The 5,026-nt window shown below is 31.1% G+C and overlaps 1 long non-coding RNA gene across 3 annotated transcripts; it reads left to right on the plus strand.

Moving 5' to 3' along the window:
• The first annotated feature begins 1,023 nt into the window (after positions 1-1,023).
• LOC113293104 lies at positions 1,024-4,003 on the plus strand. Of its 3 annotated transcripts, none has more exons than XR_003332049.1 (5): positions 1,024-1,176; positions 1,320-1,405; positions 1,710-1,800; positions 2,177-2,727; positions 3,622-4,003. It is a non-coding gene; the product is annotated as an uncharacterized LOC113293104 (long non-coding RNA). The 3 variants fall into 3 exon arrangements; XR_003332050.1 differs by lacking the exon at positions 1,320-1,405 and having other exon boundaries at positions 2,177-2,254; positions 2,572-2,727; XR_003332048.1 differs by lacking the exon at positions 1,320-1,405.
• The last annotated feature ends 1,023 nt before the right edge of the window (positions 4,004-5,026 follow it).

The following is a 5,026-nucleotide window of genomic DNA, read 5'->3' on the forward strand; positions in this document are numbered from 1 at the left end:
AACTAAATCAAGATTAATAATTTAATGAGAGAGGTGTTTCAAGAATTGGGACATTGGCCGGGAAATTTATCACGCTATCTTCTAAATCAAAATCTAATTTCTTGATGGAATCTAACCAAAGAGTTGGGGACCAATACTCCTCTTTTTTTGTTTAATCGATGGGACCAATTCTTCTACTGGGAGATCTGGTTGGGGATATACGTTTTTGTGTTTTTTCATGCGCTGGAGTTAGGTATTTGGATATATATAGATCAAGAGTTATTTTGTTTGATTTTTAGCAAGATCTTTGCTTTTTTTCAACGAAAAATGGGTCATGTGTCCAAATATTTTTAAAACATTGTTCAAATGGACGAGTAAAAATTAGTATGGGTGAAATGAACACAAAAAAAATAGCTAAGATGAAACTGGATTCATCTTTATTCAAACTTAAAAAATAGGAAGGATGAACCTGAATGCATCCTGATGTAAATAAAAATAAAAAAAAGTATTTGAAAATGGGCAGGATGAAACTATTTAATCCTGACTATTTTTTACATTTTTGTCCATTTAAACAGTATCAAAACCTAAATGTCTTTTTCACCCAGAAATTGTTGATTTTGATCATTTTAACCAATTTTGTGTTTTTTTAATTGAGCAACATGGATAATGAATTGGAATCAAGAATGTCATAAGTACATATCTATATTATAAGGGACAATGGTGTTTTTCCATATGGACGGCCTTTTACATTTCAGACACATAAAAGACGGTTCAGATTGAGTCATATGTTTTTGTTTTTCAATTTACATTTTTAGCATATAAAGAAGGGTTAAGATTGAGACACTGATTTAATATTTTCAATCTACATTTCCAAGGGTCCAGATCGAGCCACATATTTCAATCTCCACTTCACCCTCCCAGTGTCATTTATTTGAAGTTATTCTTCACATCCAATGTGAAACCGTTTCTTTTATTGTAGATTAAACTCCCTCTTAATTCATGCTTCAACAAAAAAATTGATTATTTTCTTTCATCTTTTTTCATTTTTTTTCTTTTTCATCGTCTTTTTTTTCCATCAAAAAATAAATAAATCAAAAGATCTTCTTATGCCCATAATATTTAAATTTCTCCATGTGTAAAATCTTTCTACCAAAGAAGATCTCTTTATCATCCACTGGATATTGAAAAGACGATTTGGTATTATATTTGTTCTCTTATAGTTTGTATTTTTTTTATGGTTTATCAATTTTCATCTAAATTTCTTTTCATCCAATTGGTGTTTTTAAATCTGGGTTATTAAGAAATGTTTCAGATTTTTTATTTTTATTTTGTGGTTTTAGGTTAATTTGTGTAAAGATTAGATTAACACTCATTAGATTCATCAAATGGTTCTAATGCGCAGTAGCTGCAGCGTTTTCGACTTAATGTTTGTATTTCTCTCTGCTCTCTGAATTAGAATTTCATTTTTAAATTTGTATGGTGAATATTTTTATTTTCCCCCAATTAATTTTATTTTAGATTATTAAGTTTTGTTTGTTGATTATTTTTCAAGTTCTATATTTTATTTTTAATCCTGTAAATTTACTTTTTGGTATGATTTCCAAGTCTCACTTGAATTGTTAATACGTGAGCACTACCAGTTGAATTAGCTTTTAGTTCATCGTACTTCTTTTTTTGTTTATAGCAATCTTGTCGGCTTTAGCTAACCCAAAATTTTTCACTTTTTGTAGACTTCGAATATGGTCAAATCGAAGTAGATTCTATGAACCAAATACCGATAAATAGATATTTTTTGTATCCAACTGCACAAATCATTTTAAGGTATTATATTATAATGTGAATAATTATAGAGGCGATCCAACTGGAAGATTAGGTTCTTTGATTTTCTTATTTTGATTTAACAAAAATTACGTTTCAAACATTTATAAATTAGTTTTACTTTGTTGTCCTTCGTTTACTTTGGCACTCTTGGATTTACAATCTTTGGTCCATTTTTGTTGTATTGGTAAGTTGGAGTCTTTTGGCTGTTTTTCTTTTGTTGTATTTGTTGTTCTGGTGGGTATGTGATGATTTTAGTCCTTTTTTTACTTGAGTTAGATCTGTTTTAATTTTTGAATTTTAGGTTAGTTTATAAAATATTTTAAAATCTTGCCTTTGCATTTTGCTCTATTATCATTCCAATTTTTCAAATTTGCAGGTTCATCGAAACTTTTTCGGAGATGAAATACCACCTAAAGCAAGGGAGAAGGGACACAAGTTGGTTTTCTATGTCGAGGTGAATAGCAATATCTGATTATATACATTGAGGTTTGGTAAAAATCTTTTCATTACGTATTAATTCCGGATGAATTTAGCACTGCTAGAGTCCATTGTAGCAATGTTCACGAAGTATAATATAGGATATTGTTATTATTAACATGTTATTTAGGGAGTTTGCAAGGTCAGATTCGTTTTCCAGATATATATATATAAGGTCGGGTGAAAGGTTTATTCGCGTTTCTGTACTGTTGGTCCCACTACAAGCTACTTTTGGACCCTTAATACCAATATTTGAGCTTGGATGAAGTATAAAAGTTCAGTATTTTTTTCCAGGGACCTACTATATGTTCAGCTCGTACTATTCTCAATAAGTTTTAAGCTCAGTTTTGTATAACACCACAGAGTTTGGAGAAAATCTAAATTATCAATTATGTGAATGCTTTGACAGAAGGTCTAAGATGTTGACAGGAACAAGGAGTTTGTAGAATTGTAAGTTTTTTCATATCGTTTGGCTCTTTTAACTCTTTATGCATGTACTTCTAAATAAGATATTTTGTTATTAGAGATCCAACACCCAACACATTGTTTCTTGCAACAGTCTCTATATTTCAATTTTGACAAGATAACTGAAAGTCAGAGTTTGTGTTATTAGTATGTTACATGATAATTATAGCGATATCAGCCTGTGAAATCTGTTTGTTGGGAATTAGCTGAACAAGGGAAAGCTAGAAAATATTTTATGAAAAATATGTTGGTAGTGTTCAATAGCAACATAGAATATGAATTGCGATTGTGGTGCCGAACGTCGGTTGGTTCAATAAAAATTCAATTTTGTTAGGGAATAAAATCAGTAATCAGTTGCTTGATAATTTTTGTTCACGGTAAAATGATTGATGAAAAAAATAGATGGTGGCATGTGTCGTGTTAATTAATGAGACTATAACAAAATCTTACATCTCTTTCCAATATGGTACTTAGTTCCCTACCCTTTTTTTTTATTCTGAAGTTCCTATGATTCAATCGAGATAGGATCATATTGAGTTAGTGTGTCACTTTCTTATAGATTAGTCGTTTGAAATCAATTATGTAAAGTAATTTATTTTAATATTGTAACAAATTAGAAAGCCTGTACAATAGCCATGAATAATTTCCTTAGGCACAATCTTTCCTTATAAAAATTAATTTGTAACACTATTTCATAATGGATATACAACTGGAGAAAGTTTGTAACACCAACAACACTACCATTTTATATTAAAAATTACTTTCTCTTGTATTTGGTCGTTGCAGCAGTCTCACATCAAGCTACTCTTTTAAATAAGCTATTAAATTTCATGTCTTTTTAATATAATGTGGAACTGATATTTTTCTCAATTTATACAGGTGAACTATTGTAACTCATGCTTTTGCAAATAATTTTTTCCGTTTGATCGTTGGCATGTTGATCTCGATGAAAGATTTTCCTAACAACAATCCACTTATACAGATATCGACAATCATTCTAAGTATGGAATGGGTTATCTTAAATAGTTGGTTAGACATAGGTTAAATTTGGCCTCATGTAGTCATCAAGCATTAATGTTCCTTTCAAGGTTATGTACAAAATGGTGTGTGTACATGTATTCTCTTTGATTTCTGAAGTAAGTTGGATGTTAATCCTGTATTTTTGTATGCATAGCCAAAATTGAAAAAGCGTGTATGGAACCGCGACATGTTGGATTTTGGGAACATGAATACCAGCATATGCATCACATCTTATATTATTTTTCTCCATGTATACAATTTTAGAACTTCTGTTCCAAAGTTTCAAAGAACTTTGTAACGGTATTGGAATAGTATGGGGTAGTAGTCATGTAAAAATTGTTGTTGTTCAATTTTAATGTTTCCATATTTTACAAATATTTACGTAAATTTCCACAATTCCGCCATTTATTAGAGCTTTACATATTTTTGGTTAATTATTAGTTTAAAAATATGCATTGAAAACAAATTTAATTAAATATGCTTCATCTAGGAAAAAATGACACAATGTAACAACACTGGAGTTTGATTTAACAGGACATATGTCGAAATATGATAAGAGACAATCGTTCGGCAACACCGAGAACAAACGACATGGGTCATATCCTAGTATATCAAGAAAAGATTTGATACATGTGATTTAAGTGTTGGATCCTAAACTACATGCAAAAAAAAGAAAAGTTTGCCATGCAAAAATTCTTCAGAGGTGGAACTATAACGCTAATGCATGCTGCCAAATTAGTGGGTTGGGAGGGTATATGGATGTGGTACACTTACCAGTAAACTGGTACCCGATTATGAGCGGAGATACTTTTCCTTCCCTTCGCCTAAAAAAGGCATGAAAACTGGCAGAACTGCAGTGAGACTAGACTCTCGGGTTAAGAAAAAGAGGGAGATCCCAACAATCAATGGGGTAGTGTGGGGGAGGTTTCCTCTTAACAAGTCAGGTTCCATGATCCTTGAAAACTGGATAGGGGGACCTCACTCTAACTAATAAACTCATGAATAGGCATATAAAATGAGAGAGATTTCCAGGAACAGCGAAAATAGGCGTTTACATAAAGGACGGAAGCTAAAATGGTTGGTCAAACGTGAATGCAAACTGAAGAGATTTTTGTACCGCCTGTTCTGATCATTTCTGATGATTTCATTCAGTAGTACTCATAATTAAAAACCCTTAATCCTAATAGTAGAATGATTTTAATACCAACTTTTAAGGCTTTCTTTATTCTCTCTGCAGTTTATTGAATCTTGCAATTAAGAATAC

The sequence above is a fragment of the Papaver somniferum genome, chromosome 7 (genome assembly GCF_003573695.1).
Source record: "Papaver somniferum cultivar HN1 chromosome 7, ASM357369v1, whole genome shotgun sequence".
In the NCBI taxonomy this organism is placed as follows: domain Eukaryota; kingdom Viridiplantae; phylum Streptophyta; class Magnoliopsida; order Ranunculales; family Papaveraceae; genus Papaver; species Papaver somniferum.